Source organism: Aedes albopictus, chromosome 3 (assembly GCF_035046485.1).
Source record: "Aedes albopictus strain Foshan chromosome 3, AalbF5, whole genome shotgun sequence".
NCBI classification, from domain to species: Eukaryota; Metazoa; Arthropoda; class Insecta; order Diptera; family Culicidae; genus Aedes; species Aedes albopictus.
This window is the reverse complement of record NC_085138.1, coordinates 140,146,092-140,165,509: the sequence shown is the minus strand read 5'-3', so window position 1 is coordinate 140,165,509 and position 19,418 is coordinate 140,146,092.

The following is a 19,418-nucleotide window of genomic DNA, read 5'->3' as shown; positions in this document are numbered from 1 at the left end:
ACCGTGTGCGCGGCCTACCACAGCTCCTTCCTGGTTCTCGGCTGAATATGGTTTTAGCTTGTCATTCTTCCGGCATACGAGCTACGTACCCAGCCCACCGCTGCCTGCCGTGTTTTATTCGCTTCACTATATTTATCTCTTTATAGACTATATAAATTGTTCGCAGCACTTTACTCCAAAGGCTCTCCGATCAGCTTCTCTCAACGTCCACGATTCATGGCCGTATAAAGCGACCGGAAGTATCAGAGTCTTGTACAACGCGAGTTTTGTCTTCGTTTGCAGCCTACGGGACTTCAGCTGGTTTCGCAGATCGAAAAAGGTCCGATTCGCAGCTGCAATCCATCAACTTTTCACCACCTAGCACCACGGCCGGACCGACGTTGACCACCAGCAATCATGTACTTACTTGGTCTTTGTGGTGTTAATCGTTAGTGGAGCCTCGTAGCCGTGCGGTTAGGGTCACCAAGCTTCTAATCGCACCATGCTATGGGGTGAGGGTTCGATTCCCGCTCCGGGCGATGAAACTTTTCGTGAGAGTAGTTTCTTCTCCGTATCCACTGGTGCATGCTCCGTGTGTCCCTTGTCTAGTGTTAAGTTTCATTCAGTCTGTGCAGCCTCTGGCTGAAGACGGTGTCCGCGTCTTTTTTTAGTCCAATCCTCGCAGTCTCCCTTTTAAAAGGTTTGAACGCTTCTTCCACGGCCCGACGGTCGATCCCGATGATGTCGGTATCATCCACGAAGCACAGGAGCATATGCGACCTCGTGACAATGGTTCCGTTCCTTTGCATATCAGCTCTCCTTATCGCTCCTTCCAGCGCGATGTTAAACCGTAAGTACGAAAGAGCATCGCCCTGCTTCAGCCCGTCTAAGGTTACGAACGATGACGAAATGGTAAACCATGTTCGATCATAATCTGCCATAATTCGTTTCTCTTCACTGAATCGTACACCGCCTTGAAATCAATAAACAGATAATGGGACTGAAAGTTGTACTCCAGAAATTTATCGAGAATCCGCCGCAGGGTGAACATCTGATCCGTCGTTGATCGGCCCTCACGAAAACCCGCCTGATATTCGCCGACGAAGGACTTCCCAAATCTGCCTCGCAGAATTCCGGATAAAATTTTGTAGGCTGAATTGAGAAGTGTTATTCATCTGTAATTCGCGCACTCCAGTCGATAAAATTTCCGCATATCATTCTGCCCCATACTTTCTTGCGCCTGAGCAATCACATTTTCCTCATGGTATTTGTTTTTTTTATGTGGTGGATTCGTTTTTCGGCTGCTCTCGCTTTCCTATATCGCTCCCTGCTCTGCCGGGTCCCAGACATCAGCATCCGGCTTCTGGCGAAATTCTTCTCATCCGTTACCCTTTGACACTCCTCGTCAAACCACCTGTTCCTAGGTCGTCTTTGAGCAGTGCCCGCGCTGCCGCTCCGTGGATAGACTCCCACAGAGTGTTGAGATTATCGCTCTCGTTGATTTCACTTTCGTCCAGCTTCTGGTGATAGTCAACTACCGTATACCGTGTGCTGAAAAACGCTGGATGTTGAAACGCATCGATCGCCGGTTCCTAGAGTCCGACACGGTTGATAACCGAGCTCGCATTTCACTAACTACGAGATAGTGATCTGAGTCGATGTTGGGACCCCTAAAAGTTCTAACATCAACGACGTCCGAGAAGTGTCGGCCACCTACCAGCACATGGTCGATTTGGTTGCAAACTTTGCCATTTGGGCGTCCCAGGTGTGCTTGTGGAAATTTTTGTGTGCAAGTGGAGATGAACCAGCCTCGGGCTGAAAATCTCCATAATAATGCTAATAATAATAATAATTTGTGTGCAAAGTAGGTGCTACTAATGGCCATCCCCCTGGCAGCAGCAAAGTTAACTAATCTCAGGCCGTGTCGTTTGTGAAGGAGTGAAGGCTCTCCGTACCGACGATTTGACGGAAAAAGGCCTCTCTTCCGACCTGCGCGTTGGCGTCACCGACAATCTTATGACAATCTTATCGTCATGTTTTGAGCATTCTCCATAGGTCTTGTCAAGGCATTCGTAAAACTCATCCTTCACGTCATCGGTTTTGTCGTTGGTCAGTGCATAGACATTGATCAGGCTATAGTTCAAGAATTTGCCTCATGACTCGCTTGATCTGTTTCCAGATCTCTATGAATCCGACCCCATGTTCTGCCTTATCGCTGCCGCTGTGGTAGATGTTATATTTGAATGATGTGTTGGCGACGGGATACCGCCCTGAATTCACGCGTTCACCAGATTTGGGCCACCGCACTTCCTCAATAACAGCAACACACACACACACCAACTTTCTGCAATTCACGAGCCAAAACGCTCACTTGTCTAGGTTCATTTAAGGTCCTAACGTTCCAGGTACCGAGTTTCCAATCATAGTCCTTATTTCGTTGATAGGTTGGCATATTATGTACTATGAAAAAGTTATTAGACAAACAAACGCTAGTCTCCGATACGATCCATAGATTAACGAGACAAACTTTTGTTCAGTAATTCAAAACATTCTTGCATTACTGTTTATTTATCGCTTATTGATTAAACACAGACAACCCAAGTAACAGAACTAACTGAATAGCAGTTTCTTAAGCTAAAGTTTGCTTAAAAGTAGTTTGTTCCAATTTAATACAGCAAAAAAAAAATGTTGGGAAACACACGTATCACTTGGAACAAAGTGCGATTAAAATCATCGTCACAACAGCATAATAGCCCAATGTTAATGTTAATTGTTAATGTAGTGAGCAAACGTCAAACAGCAAAAACGATGCGAGCGAAAAATTTGCGAACTACAGAATACTAGAAGGGCCCATATAGCCGAGGCGGTAAACGCACGGGTATTCAGCATGACCATGCTGAGGGTGACGGGTTCGATTCCCGGTCGGTCCAGGATCTTTTCGTAAAGGAAATTTCCTTGACTTCCTTGGGCATAGAGTATCTTCGTGCCTGCCACACGATATACACATGCAAAATGGTCATTGGCAGAGGAAGCTCTCAGTTAATAACTGTGGAAGTGCTCATAGAACACTAAGCTGAGAAGCAGGCTTTGTCCCAATGAGGACGTTACGCCAAGAAGAGGAGAGGAGAATACTAGAAAAGTTCGTTAAAAAGGTTTGGGGATGCTTCCTGGGATGGAACACAGGTATTTAATCCGTGTCCTGGCCCTAGTGCCTAGGCTTAAGCGCCTTTACTCACTCTCTGAAATGAAACAAAATACTGATTTCTGGGGATAGGGGAGGTGTAACGTTACAAAAAATGGGTTTTCATCGTTACTTAACGTGAACGCAAAAGATAGAGAAAAACAATAAAATAGCTTGAAAAGATATCACCATTACATTGCCAGGAAACTGCAATTCCTCAATATTGGGAAATCCTACTTAACGCTACAGTGTTACCTGAAAGGGTTCCTGCTGCTTGGTGAACTACGTGGAACTGTCGACCTTTCAACTTCATCGGGAACACCCGCATACTCGCCGATCTACTCAAGGACCGCGGGTTCAGCATCGTATCGCTGAACAGCTTTCATCGCGGTGGGCGATATGCCGAAGCGCGTGATTGATTGCCGAGGAAAAAAGAAGAAAGGTAAGGATCAAGAGACTATTCTTCAACAAGTTCTCGGCTATGCTGGATACGCTACCCGAATAAAAAATACAGCAGAAAAACCGAACGTTATATTGTAACAGTACTATTTAGAACCATATTTTTACAATAGACACCACTGTAAAAATAAAAATACAAAAACAATAAGATGTAATGTAGGACACCATACCGTGAATTGTAAATAAGATTTTTACAATACATTATACAGGTTGTTAAGTATCGTAACGATATAAAAAAATATTTTTCTCCATATATATTTTTTTGCAAAACCATACATTTTATTGTTAATGAATTGTTCAAAATACTGATAGGTGGGTTTAAATATACCGTACATTGTATGGTACATGAATGGTTTCAAACAATAAAATGTACCGTAAATAAATTGTTTTTAATTGTAATTTCATTACTGGTTATACATTGATTCAAATGGTTTTGGAATGGTTCTCTTTTGTTATATTGAATTGTTTTACATTACATAAACCATATATTGTTATATTATCTTGCCATTTTCCTCCTGTTAATGGCATCTTAGGCTTATTAGATTTATTAGAATGCGCTTTGGGAATTCTCCAGAGCGTTTTGGATAACCCTTCATATATAGGATCACCCACGTCTAAGTCTGAGTAGTCTCTGATTGCATTAACAGTTGAAGGTTAGGCTCCCATGCCCCACCAGCCAGATAACCAGGTTTTGCAAACTTAGCATTATTTGTGGCAACACTTTGAGCGGCATGATGGAACTATGCCGAGCGCGCTAAGTGTTATTAGACCACTAATGTAGTTGCATGAAGTGGGTGACGAGGTACATAAGTATTATTACAGCGTGCTTAATCGTTATTGCAATATTGAGGCACCAGTTTGACTAAAGTTTGAAATACATAACAACTCATGAGATAACTGTCAAGTTCAATTCAAATATATGTTAGGTTAAAAAGCGAACCCGCAGACGAACCTATATTAAAAGTCATTTCAGTGTTCAGTCCAGTCCATATGTTAAAGATGGCTCTACGTCAAAGATAAAGTTTGTCAACCGCATTTGATTCGATTGTGTTCGAAGGCAAGTTCACATGAGAGAAGAGGAAAACTCCCCTAAATGCAAATACAGAAAGAATAGCGTTGAACCAGCCTCCTGTCACGCGGCCATGTTTTTGAGGTCAGCATCAAAATCCTGTACCCGGCAAACTTTGTCTTGCCTACTGCGTTTTTTGACGTTTCAAGCCCCTAGCCAAGCACGCAAGCACCCAAGTCCCCGTTCAAAATGTATGTATGTTTTAGGCCTCATAAACCTTCCTTGGGTGAAAACTAACAGAACAAAACTTAGACGACCCAAATCGGACCACCAGTTCGCAAGTTATGCGCGGTCCCACGTATGCCACTGCATTTTTATATATATATAATATATATAATATAATATATATAATATAGATAATTGCGAAATTAAAAATCATGTTTCGCTTAAACTAACGATTTTAAAAGGTAAAAAAAAATTGGTTGTGAAAAAAAGTTTCGCCGCTTTTGATTTTTGCTCCTGGAAATATGTTGTTGCGCTATCATGGGGAACCAAGCCGCCGAGCCGCCGCTATTGTGTTCAACGAGGCGGCTGGAAGTGGGAACCAGAGATGTTGGCTCGTTATTTTCCTGTGGGGCAGTATTACGGTGACAGGAGGCTGTGTTGAGGGGTCTCCAGTTAGCCTAGTGGTTAAGGCTATGGATCGCCAATCCGGAGACGACGGGTTCGATTCCCGTTCCGGTCGAGGAAATTTTCTCGACACCCTGGGCATAGTGTATCATTGTACTTGCCTCACAATATACAAATTCATGCAATGGCAGGCAAAGAAAACCCTTCAATTAATAACTGTGGAAGTGCTCAAAGAATACTAAGTTGAAGCGAGGCAGGCCAAGTCCCAGTGGGGACGTAGAGCCACATAGAAGAAGAAGAAGAAGAGGCTGTGTTGAACTCATCTACTGATTTACGGTAATCTGACCTGCATCTTTCCGGGTTGGCCTACATTGCATTCGTATTTCTCTCATCGCACTCTACACACCTAGCCCGCCCTCGAGCCCGCCATATCTCTTGGACCCCTGCTTGGATCTGCAGTTCTTGGGACATCTGGTTTACCACTGATTTAAACATGTTATTGGCATTAACCCTTTGGAGCCGGAGGGGTCATATACCTATTCATATATGACCCCGGCGATGAAACCGAGCATAACAAACGTGTTCGACACCAGCGAGGTTGCGTCGACAGCGGCGAAAAAAATCGATTCCAAAAGGTTAAATTGATGTTGCAACTTATTCACTTTTTTCTCTTTCCTTTCCTTTGCATCAAAAAAGTCACAAACATCAACAAAACAAAGCACGGAAAAAATCTTAAACTGAATAAATCTGGTGTTCGATTTGAATAGGTCGAATCTGCATAGGAATCACAGCAAACATACGATCTATTCAAATCGAACACCAGAAATAATCAAAAATTCACGGAAAAATGATTCGGAAAAGTGAATGGTTCAAACGTAAGAAAAACAGTATAATATATTGTTACATAAAAATCCAATGTAAATGTATAGTATAGCGAACCATTTCATTACAATACACTTTATTGTAGCTGGTACACTGTATGGTGCAGGGATGGTTTTCACCATACACCCTATGGTTAGTTTTTATCCGGGTAACAATCGCACTAGTGGGATTGAGTCCCGTGGTCATCGGTGGAGCCTTCAACGCCTGGGCAATTGAGTGGGGTGGCCACTTGACTAACGCGAGAGGCTGCGCTCTAGTCGAAAGATATGGGGTAGACTGAACGTGGATGTCGCGAACGTAGGCGACAGAAAAACTTACAGCAGAAACAATGCAGAGTTCATCATTGATGGGACCATCTGGAGCCCGGGTATAAAGCCTAGCTCGGACTGGAGGGTAGATGATGGAAACACGAACAGCGACCATCTGGCGGTTCTATACACGGTAGAACACGGAGGAAGAAGACCACAGCCGAAGATCATCGACCGTCATCGGGGATGGCTGACCTCGCGATTCGATAAGCCGGCATTTGTGGAGCGATTGTTTATGGAGGGTAAACACCGACGATCTATCCAGCGATGATCTAGTCGGAACCCTAAGCCGTGCATGTGACGCCGCAATGCCAAGAATCCAGAAACGGACGCAAACCGGTATACTGGTGATTTTCAGAAATCGCAGAATACCGCGTATTTTGACCAAGAGCCACATGAAGGATACAAAGAGTTCCCACCGATGAGGATAGAATGATGCAAAGTGAGGCTTATAGAGTGGTTAAACTGGCACTGAACCAAGAGATTAAATAGGGTACATATTTAAGCGAGCGTGCTCCGAAAATCTCTGTCAGGTAGCCATCAAGACGGCCATCGAGGATAGCCCTGACATGTTCAGAATGGCTATGCAGTGCAGATGTGCCTAGGCAGAGGCGAATTGCCGAAAAGGTGGGAAATGCAAAGATTGGTTCTACTTCTTAAACCCGGGAAGCCACCAGGCGACCCGTCGGCATATATACATACCTATCGGCCTTCCGGACACCGTCGGGAAACTGTTGGAACGGATCATTCTGTCGATGCTGAGATGGTCTATACCGAGGAAGAGCGAAACGAATGGCGAGTGGTGTTCGCCGCTGCAAAAGAAGACTGAGATAAGAGCAAGCAAAAAGGCCTGCTTCGAGGGTCTCTGTCAGAGTGGCAATGTGAATCCGTGGGGTGATGTATAGGCCAAGACGAGAGGTGTAATGGCTCCTACAGAGATGTTGGAGGGGATCATCGAAGTGCTTCTCCGCGTCATGATCCTAGTCCTTGGCCTCCTTTCATAGGATAGCCGAGGACTGGGGCTGGAGATGACGAGAGGGTCACTGATGTGGCATTTGCGGAGATAGCAAAGCCCCTTAGCGTAGGTAAGGCCCCTGGTCCGGACGGAGTTCCGAACCTGGTCTTTAAAATAGCTATTGCTGAGGCTCACGAGATGTTCAGATCTACTATGCAAATATGCCTGGACGAGGGATTTTTCCCAGAAGTATGAAAGAGGCAGAGCCTGGTTCTATTGCTAAAGGCAGGGAAACCACCCGGAAAACCGTCTGCATATAAACCAATATGCTTGATCGACACGGCGAGGAAGGTGCTCGAAAAGATCATCCTCAATAGAATGTTGAGGTACACTGAGGGTGTAAATGGTCTCTCGAGTAGCCACTTCGGCTTCCGGAAAAGGACGCTATCCTATCGGTTACAAAAACCGCCGAGATAGCGCTCCAGCGTAAGCAAAGGGGGATTAGCTACTGTGCAGTAGCGTTCAATAGCGCCAGTTGGCCGACTATTGGCGATGTACTCCTGCCTCTGCGTCTGCGGATACCCGGGTATCTGTACAAGATTCTCGGAAGTTACTTCCAGAATGGAACACTAGTTTACACACGGAGGTGGGTCAGAAGTGCTTTCACATAACCTCAGGAGTCCCGCAAGGTTTCATCATGGGTAATCATGCTAGCTTTCTCGATTTCGATTCGTTAAATGTTCAATTGATGTCTCTGTTTACGTTTGTGACATGTGACAACGAACCATGCACGTATGACATAGAATAGCACAAACTGCCACGTAAACTCAAGAGACTCATTCTACACCTCGATACCCTCTGTATCCACGAACCACAAGCATTAAATGCACAGTTGAACCCTACATCCAACATTTTCCCATGTCTTTTAGAACATACTAATTTATTGCACCATACGATCTCTAGGGTAATTCGCTAATTGTTGAACACTACCCAAATGTTGAACACTTTCTGAATATTTCATTATAAATCTTACTTAAGTAATTTTCATCCAACGTAAACGTAAGATGTAGATGCATATACATGTGGGTCACGATATTGCTCTAATTAAATTACAAAATTATACATATTTTACGTCGAAAAAAATGATTGAAAATTTTGTACCGCTGATGACACGAAAACTGCACAATTCTTAAGATTAATTTTAAGAAATTGCTGTTACTAAATAAGCTTTGCGGGCAAATCGACCACAAATATCAAAGACACACCATAGTTAAAAGAACTGGAAGGATGTCATTAACAGTTTAATATTGTTTAAAGTCACATTTTCATTGTAATTTAGTTTGAAAAAATATTTTTCTTATCACACTATCATTATGCTTCCATGATCCAATTGTTGAACACTAGCATAACCTACGATGTTAGCATGACTGCTAGATTTTCTTTTTCACTTTACCTAACCGTGCATTTCATGGGGTTTCAAAGGCGTTCCAGGGATGTTCTAGGGGTGTTCCAGTGAGCTTTAGAAAGATTCCAGTGGTTTTCAATGGGTTTCAAGGGCGTTCCAGAGGTGCTCAAGAGGAATTCAGAGTGTTAAGGGGGTCCCAGGAGTATTTCAAGGCGTTCCAGGAGGCTCAGGAGCATCCCACGGGTTTTCAAGGGATTTCAGGGTCGTCCTATGAGTGTTCTTGGGAGTTGAGTGGGTCCCATGAGTTTCCAGGAGAGTTTCAGGGGCTTTAAAATGCGTACTTTTTTTCTGTCGTTTTCGTTTCTAATCAAATCTTTTCAGCCATTTTTGCATCTAGTCATGTTTAAAACGATTTCAGTCCACTAGAGCTCTCTTCAAATGTGCGATTACTTGTCATTTTAATGAATTGTCACTAGCTCGGACTAGCTGGGCACAAAACACAAAAAAAAACGGAAAAAAATCCGCCAGAGTGAAAAAGTATCGGATGTCGGGTCAAAGTCGGGTCAAATTTTATCAAATGTTGGACCACTGTTGGACTCACATTGTATAACTGTTGGGTCTATGTTGGGTTTGGTGGCCAAAATAAAAACAGGTGAATGATAGGTTGATGTCGGGTTATACGTCTTCAATTACGAACAAAGCTTTAACCGTTCAACAATTGGCGAGAACCGTCCAACATTAGGATGAGGTAGCTTAAGGAAGCGTTCAACATTTGGGTTACAGACTTCCCATACAAATGTTCTATTTTCTCTTAGAAAATAGAATTTAAGGGAAAACAAATACAATGGGCAGTATAAGGGATAAGTAGATCTAGACGTTCACTGGATATTTTTCAACTAAAGTGGAATTATGCACGGAAAAACAAACGAAAACCAAAATGCCGGTACTAACCGTTCAACAATTGGCGAATTACCCTATATCATTATCTACTTAGCTTGACTGCATATAAAATGTAAAAAAAGATGCAAGCCGGGGACACCTAAATCCAGACGTCTGTCTGGTGTGTTTCTTTCAGCACATAATTTCTCAGCAGTAGCTGCGGCACCGCATTCGATCTCCTCCGACCGGCTGTAGAGTAAACTTACGTATTATTGTACCCATGTCAACACCCATGCTTTCCACACGATCCGAGCCGCTAAAGCCAATTTTTACGAACCAGTTTCATCGTCGCCGCGTGGAGCGGTTGATCTCCACGTTCTATCATCAGCTCTGATGCTGTGTGTGCTACCGAAAGTGAGTCATTTCTAAGCACTTATATCATCCCAACATACGACGAAATTCTGCTCCCAAAACGAAAACAACGCATGAAACCATGGACTTGGGTTGCTTATACAGAGCGCGCGAGGAGAACGAGTTTGCGTGACATTACTTTCCCAGATAAGAATATCCTTGCTGCCTGCGTTCATACGATATGGGCAGGTGTGACCAATTGCAATGGGGTGGGCCGGAGAGATTGCATGGTGCGGTGCACTCCGTAATAGTCATAATAGTCTAGCTGCAAATCATCGATCGCAGAATTAGTGTCCCATGCAAGGGACACTTGTGGTCACTTGCCAATTAACGACGTTTGTTTTGTTTTTTATGTCGTGCAGATGTCGTCAGATACTAGGTGAAGTTGATACAAGCAGTATCATAATGAACAGGCTAGTTAAAGGGCAGCTTTTCATTTTTGAATTGATACATCAATACGAAATAGAAACATTTCATTTTCCTTTATTTAGTTAACATCAAATTCATGACAATACTGAATTTTGCCGCCATAATACTCGATTTGCAGCTGCAGCTCTCCAACGTCGTTCACGCCTAACGCTCGCCAGATCACGCTCCACCTGGTCCGCCCATCGTGCTCTCTGCGCTCCTCGCCTTCTTGTACTAACCGGATGCTTAGTAAACACCAACTTTGCAGGGTTGTTGTCCGGCATTCTTGCAACATGCCCTGCCCACCGTATCCGTCCAGCTTTAGCCACTTTCAGGATGTTGGGTTCACCATAGAGTGCAGCGAGCTCGTGGTTCATCCTTCTCCGCCACATACCGTTCTCGCCCGTTAGCACGCGTCGCTCGAAAACCCCGAGTGCTTGAAGGTCCTTCTCGAGCATCGCCCATGTCTCGTGTCCGTAGAGAACCACCGGTCTTATTAGCGTCTTGTACATGGTACTTTTGGTGCGGGGGTGAATCTTTTTTGACCGCAGTTTCTTCTGGAGCCCATAGTAGGCACGACTTCCACTGATGATGCGCCTTCGTATTTCACACGGCTCACGTTATTGGTAGCCGTTAGCAAGGAACCGAGGTAGACGAATTCTTCTACCACGTCGAAAGTATCCCCGTCTATCGTAACATTGCTGCCAAGGTTTGTCCTGTCTCGCTGAGTCCCACCTACCAGCATGTACTTTGTCTTAGCCGCATTCACCACCAGTCGGCAGCTATATTATCGCTCAGTTAAAAATTAGAAATAAGCAATAAACTTGATCAAAATCGCCTAACACTTTGTATGGATGAAGCAATAAAAATTTCGGTTTTTGTTGAATAACTGGCAATCCTATGGATATTTTTCAATAGGTTTTTGTGCAGATGATAAAAAGAAGGAACATATCGCTGTTATATCAAAGATTTTGATAGTTTTTTAAATTATTTCTGTGAGATATTGGCTATTGCTATTTTTTGCCGTTTCAGTGCGCGTTAATATTTTAGTCGTCGATGAACAGGTGGTGCGTTGGGACCTAGTATTCACGGCATTTCTGGAGGATTTGCCGTACGGTGAAGATCTGGTCCGTTGTCGACCGGCCGTCGATAATACCGGCTTGGTAACTTCCCACGAACTCATTTACTTTAGGTGAAAGACGACGGAAGATGATCTCACTTTGTAGGCGGCTCAAAATGGTAATCGCTCGAAAGTTCTCACACATTAACTTGTCGCCTTTCTTGTGGATGACACAGATTATCCCTTCCTTCCACTCCTCCGGTAGCTGATCGGTTTCCCAGATCTTGACTACTAACTGGTGCAGACAGGTGGCCAACTTTTCTGGGCCCATCTTGATGAGTTCTGCTGCAATACCGTCCTTACCAGCCGCTTTGTTGTTTTTGAGCTGGTGGATGGCATCCTTAACCCTTAAAGGGATACCTTCATGGCCTCAGTTTCGTCACCTCGCTGAGTGTGTTCCATCAAAGACGAGCTCTGAAAGGCGCCTGGTGTCCAATGGACCCCATGTATCCCTTTTAGGGTTAACTTCCCTCAGCGCACACTAGGGCAGAGTGCAGTTATGGACAGACAAAACCTCTAGTGCTCTGGATATGCATCCTAGAGATTTGGTGTCTTTAGAGAAGTGTCTTGTAAGAGTTTTGACTAAAATCTGGTGATTCAATAATTGATCTAGATAAGTTGCAACTGATCTAGATCAGTTTTAGCTTTTTATAGAAGTGTCATAGAAGAAAACTTTCTTCTGCAAAGTTGTTCATTCTGCTATTTTTGACATTTCTTCCAAAGACCCTTATACTCGATAATGCACACGAAAGGCACAGGGGGCTACTTTACTGAAAAAGTCGAAAAAATCGATTTTGATTAATATTTTGAAGTAAAAAAATCAGAAAAAAATTTCGAACGTAACGTTAGCAAAAATATACTAGACAAACATTATTCCATAACAAATACTTACATTATCACGGAAATTGGAGGTTTTTCTTATTAAAATAACAAAAACAGGTGATTTACAATTTATTTGATAACTCCTGAAGCAGCAGGTGGAGGCAGCTAATTTTTTGTAAGTATGTAAGTTTAAAAACAACCTCAAAATCAGTTTTCCATGATTATATCGTAAAATTTCAACGTGATATGTTCTACAAGTTTGTAGATACTACTGGAATACATTATCTTGTCCAAGACACCAACTCTGTAAAATTGAAAATAGCTCCAGTAAACCAATTTTTTGGAAAATTTTTCACTATTTTCAATATTGAATATTTTTTGAATAGGCACTTTTTGGCAGCCGTGCTATCAAAATTTCAATGCTTTATCATGTCCAGAAAAGACCAAAAGTGACTTAACAATCGGGTCTGATAAGGCACTTTGATATCTGATGCTATTTTAATAGTCATTTTCCAAAGAAAATATTCACAAATCTCATACAAATCAATTAATACAAACTGAAAACTCACGAAAACTTTTCGACATTAATATTATAGTATAATATAATAATCCAAATAGTATTCTTGTTGAAATAGTCTACATTTCTAACACTGTGGTTGACTTTACATTGATTATACGACAAAAAATATCGCTTTTTAAATTTTTAGATGAATTTTTAACACCAATTAAAAACTGTTTTTTATTTAACTTTTTATTGTAATTCCCAATGCATTTGTTTATGTTTAAAAACATACATTAATCAATCAACTAAAACAATGATAACTTTTTTTTTCATTTTCTATGTTAACATTATAACTTCGGCTAAAAAACTAAAAAGGCTAAAATATAATGAATGCCTCTACATTTTTTGTGTAGAAAATAAAAAAAATAAATAAAATAAAACGAGTGGAACATTGATACATTACATTGAAATAGCCAGTATCTGTTAGAGATATTCTAGGTTGTAAATCTTACGTCATGATGAAAATTCTTCACAGATATTTTATTGAAATTGGTTATGCTGTTTGATACTCTTTAAAATTTATTTTTTCCAGTTTTGAAGAACTGCGTCCGTTAGGTCGATTCCTGTCCATGATTTTCAAAATTCCTTGACAAATCCGCATCAAGATCACGGCTCGATTATGGATACTTTTCCGGAGGAGCCTTTAGTTTTAAGTTTATATTATAACGATTTTTTGAAAAGATAAAAAGGTTTTGTGCCTTTTTGAGACAGATTTCGTAGATGAGGAAATCACATAAACAGGATTTTCCCTCTTTCAAAATTTGTAGTTCAAAATAAATGACACTAACAGTTGAAATAGTCTACATTTATTTAACTTGTTTTTTTTTATTCACTACTACTTGGATGAGCTAAAAATAAAATCGAAAGGTTGTATGAGATTTGTGAATATTTTCTTTGAAAATCACTATTAAAATAACTTCAGATATCAAAGTGCCTTATCTATCAGACCCGATTGTTAAGTCAATTTTGGTCTATTCTGAACAAAATGAACCATAGAAATTTTGACAGCGCGGCTGCCAAAAAGTGCCTACTCAAAAAATATTCAATAGTGAGTTTTTAAGTCATCTAAAAATTTAAAAAGCGATATTTTTTGTCTGATATTCAATATAAAGTCAACCTCAGTGTTAGAAATGTAGACTATTTCAACAAGAATACTATTTTGATTAAGAAATATTAATTTTGAAAAGTTTTCGTGAGTTTTCAGTTTGTATTAAATGATTTGTATGAAATTTGTGAATATTTTCTTTGAAAAATGACTATTAAAATAGCATCAGAAATCAAAGTGCCTTATCAGACCCGATTGTTAAGTCACTTTTGGTCTATTCTGGACATGATAAAGCATTGAAATTTTGATATCACGGCTGCCAAAAAGTGCCTATTCAAAAAATATTCAATAGTGAAAATAGTGAACAATTTTCCAAAAAATTGGTTTACTGGAGCAATTTTCAATTTTACAGAGATGGTGTCTTCGGCAAGATAGTGTATTCCAGTAGTATCTACAAACTTGTAGAACATATCACGTTGAAATTTTACGATATAATCATGGAAAAGTTCAAAAAACTGATTTTGAGGTTGTTTTTTGAACTATCATATTTTCTCCCAAAAAATAAAGTCCAAACTATATGGTGTCTTCAGCAAAGATACTTGAAATTACTTGTTCTACAACTTTGCTGAAACATCTACCCTCTAAAAAAATATTTTGAAAAAATATTTTTTTGCTCGGGTTCACCCTACAGTTTTACCATACAGTGAATATGCATTAAAATAGAGAAGATTTTTCGGAACATATCTTCCAAAGACACCTATATGCCAAAATGTCATCTAACGGCTCTTAGAGGTTTTGATCGTCTTTTTTCAGAATGATCCCACTGTGCGCCGGTACTGTACATTGTTAATAACAGAGAGTTTTGGGCGCAGTTTAACCATCACCAGGTAGTGATCAGAGTCGATATTAGCGCCACGATAGGTCCTGACGTCGATAATGTCGGAGAAGTGCCGTCCATCAATCAGAACGTGGTCGATTTGCGATTCCGATCGTTGTGGTGATCTCCAGGTGTAACGATACGGGAGGCTGTGCTGGAAGAAGGTGCTACGAATGGCCATGTTCTTGGAGGCGGCGAAATCGATGAGGCGTAGGCCGTTTTCGTTCGTCAGCTGGTGGGCGCTGAACTTTCAAATCGTCGGTCTGAATTCCTCCTCCTGGCCTACCACCTCCTGCAGCGCTACGATTCCGAACCCGCGGTCCTTCAGTCAGTGTTGCGAAGTGAGCGAGTACTCACACATCTAGTCAAACTCACTCATGAGTATGAGCAGTACGCCTTAAACTCACCGTGAGTATTACTCACATTTGAGTAAGCGCTGTACAACTCACACTCACTCGTGAGTATTGACGTGCACATACTCACTCACGAGTATGCTTTACTCATATTCATACGGTAATCTAAAATTTATCTAAAGACTTGGAATCATAACAAACATTAAAATGGTATGTTTTATTGGGGCGAATGTATTGAATCAGTAGACAAGCTTGCTTGTCAATAATTCTATAGTTATTTTTTTTTATTCTAGTGAATTGTAACTTACTGCTAGTTCTAAGCGTCCGTTAAGGGCGGTCCTGAAGAGGTCCCCTTTGAGCCCAACAGCTCAACGTGAGGGCTTTTGTTTGAACTTAAACCTCTTGTAGACAGAGATCTATCCCCTGAAATGGCTGTCATCCACATATAACTGGCACCAGTAGAGATATCGCAAATCTAAGCACATTTTTCGCCTTTCAGGGTCCTGAAATCACTGGTTTTAGTAGAACAGCGTATTTTTTTAGTCGAAAAAAATTTCATGTTTTTTTATCCCATACCATTTTTGACAACTTTAGGCCCCTTGAGGGACCACTTAGACTTGAGATACGGAATTCAAATTTTGACACGATCATTTCTTAGCAGAAACCATCATTTTCCACTAACGAACTTTCAACATTTCGACATTGATTCTGCATTAGGGCCTAACTGACAGTTTCGATTTCTCTTCATCGATCCTCTCTTTGTGTTATTACAGAATGTGTATTGAGTTTTACCAAAATTTTTTGATTGAAATGCGAAGGGGATGACTACATCTTGCTATAGAAACAAAAAGAATAATGATTTCGTTCGTTTCGATCAAGTTATTAACGAAAGAGAGAGTCGACGAAGAGAAATCGATCAAGTCAGTTAGGCCCTTATGAAAAATCATTGAAATTTTCTATTTTTTGTAAAATAAGGGACGGCCTAATGGGCGGTTGCATTAAGCTGAAAACAGTGATTTTTTTTCTGTTAGTGCAGGCGTGATATTCACATATAATTAAGTTCAGCGTTGTTTTTTTTCCTCCCCAGTTGGTGAAATTAAGCCACTGCGTCCAATAAGATGAACTTTTGTGGCATAAGTTGTTTTGAATGGACGAAATGTATTTTCATGCTTGTGCGTCTTGTAAACTTAACAAAGAACACTAAACGCCATAACAAAACTAAGACTTGAAAAAGCTCATGAGATTTCTTCAGAATTTGTTCCTTTTGTCACAAATAAGTTCCAATAATGTTTTGTTTCAATTCTATCAAGTCTAAGCAATTTTTTATGAAACATCCAGCAATAGGGCACAAAGTTGTACCGGATTCTTGCAAAAAATTGCTTAAAAATCAAATATTCGTTTTGCTGGTTTTTGCTTTGCTGGGTGCGTTTAGTGTGTAAGTTTCATGTTCGAAAGTAGAGCACTCAAGTAAATTTACTAATTTTTGTAAATTTTAAATTACAAACTGATCAAGTATTTAGTATGAGGAAAAACGTTACTTTTCCTTACGGAATAATAGATCGGACTATTATTCCGCGCAGAAAAAACTACAGCTCTTCTAGATTTACAAGGTAGGGGTTACCAAGGTAAAACTTTTTTCATTACTTGCCTGCTCAAGTAATTTCGAAGCGAAACCACTATTTGGCCATTACATGCCCTATCTTTTTGCACAGTATTAGAAACTAGCCATATGGGAAAAACGATCAAATGTATGCAGAAAAGAAAAGTTTTAAATGTGTGGACCTAGGAGATGCTGTAATTGACCCTACCATTTTTTATTTGAAGGTAGGTAAATATATGCCAAACATCTTTATTAAATATTAAAAAAAGTTATAGGGTAAAAGCCCCCTTCTTCGGCCTAGTACCTATATTCATCTCATTTTGTCTCAAAGACTAGAGATGTGCGCCGTCGAGATTTATTACTTCACGCCGCCGGATGTTTTGATTTTCTAGCACGCCGCCAGCTTAAAACTCATCACGCCGCCGAACTTAGAATTTCCCCAATAATCTTCAGAAAATAATCAATTTAAGTTTAAACGCTCCCAAAATGAATGCATGTCATTCATTGCCGAATAAACAAAATATTTCGTTCAATGATCCTGTTGAGATTTTAGTTACTTTTTAGTCACTTATATACACTCCCGTTCAAAAGTTTGGGGTCACCCCCTCAAAAACATGTCATTTTTTTAGGCCCATATCTCCGCCAATTTGCGTCCGATTTCAAAACCCTAGGTTTCATTCAAAAGATAATAAGTCAAAGAAACTTTGAACATGATTTAAAAGAAACTTTTTCAAAAAAATTTGTATGTAAACTTAACCCAAAGTTGCCAAATTTTCTAAAAAATGAATATAAACTTACGGCAGTGTCGCTGGAAATTGGGTCGACTAAATTTTATGATGAGAGCGGTAATATGACCCATTTTCTATTAGCTTTCATCTGCTTTTTACAGAACTTAGCTAAAAAATCTAGAAAAAAAGTTATTAAGTAAATTAATCTTTGATGTCATCGACCAAAAGTTTGGGGTCACCCCTCAATATGATGTATCGGCCAAAAGTTTGGGGTCACTTTCGTAAAACATGGAAAAGTGATTTGGTGATATCTTCGTCATCTATAGTTCAATTTTAATTATTTTTGGCTCATTTCAAAGATAATTAACTAAATTTACGTTTGATGTCTTCAACTTAACGTATTTAACGATTTTTGTATATAAAAATGTTACGTAAAGTTAGCACATTTTACCACGCTTCAAAAAATAAGGCAACTTTACGTTAAGTTTTAGTATGTAAATTTCAACAAATATGTGTGGTTCAATGTCTATGCAGTAAGTATCATTCATTTTGTTTCAAATAAGCCAAGAAGAATTAAAATTGAATGAAAGATGACAAAGATATCACCAAATCACTTTTCCATGTTTTACGAAAGTGACCCCAAACTTTTGGCCGATACATCATATTGAGGGGTGACCCCAAACTTTTGGTCGATGACATCAAGAATTAATTTACTTAATAACTTTTTTTCTAGATTTTTTAGCTAAATTCTGTAAAAAGCAGATGAAAGCTAATAGAAAATGGGTCATATTACCGCTCTCATCTTAAAATTTGGTCGACCCAATTTCCAGCGACACTGCCGTAAGTTTATATTCATTTTTTAGAAAATTTGACAACTTTGGGTTAAGTTTACATACAAAATTTTTTGAAAAAGTTTCTTTTAAATCATGTTCAAAGTTTCTTTGACTTATTATCTTTTGAATGAAACCTAGGGTTTTGAAATCTGACGCAAATTGGCGGAGATATGGGCCTAAAAAAATGACATGTTTTTGAGGGGGTGACCCCAAACTTTTGAACGGGAGTGTATCATCATATAAAAATCCTAGCAAATATCATATTCTTCACACAAGGTGTATAAAGCATGCAATGACAGCATGCATGCTTTTCCCCGCGTGACGTCATAACGACGTTCGTTTATAATTGAGGGGGTTAGAAGCAAAGGGGTGTATGCGACAAAAACCCACTTTCGAGTAAATGAGGTTTAAAATTTTTCGTCAATTTTTCATTACATACATGCAAAAAGTGAGAAATTTCAAAATCAACCCAATTTTCTCCGATTTATTATAAGTTTTTTTTAATCATCGTAAAAATAATCTTAAAAAAGTTCCTGAAGAATTCAGGTCCTAATAATTCAATTCATGCCATAACTTAAGAATTATTTAGGCAGCATCCATTTATTACGTAATCTTTAAATTGATATTTTTGCGACCCCCTCCCCCTTCGTAACGCTTTTTTGTATGGAAATCCAAAAAAATTTGTATGGGCCGCTTGGCCATACTACCCCCCTCCCCCAAAAGCGTTACGTAATTTGTGGACTGCGCCTTATGGATTTTTTTTATTTATTATGGAACGTTTAATTGTCTGCCGCACTATATACGAGTGCGCAATTACAAGTTACTACACTAAAACCTCAATTTATGCACATGGCTGGGGGTGCATAAATTAAAAAAGGCATAAAATGAGGGAAATTTGTGAATAAAAAAAACTCCTCCATAACGCTTCCGTAACGCCTCTGAATCCCGCCGAAAATGCTCTGAAACTTCCTG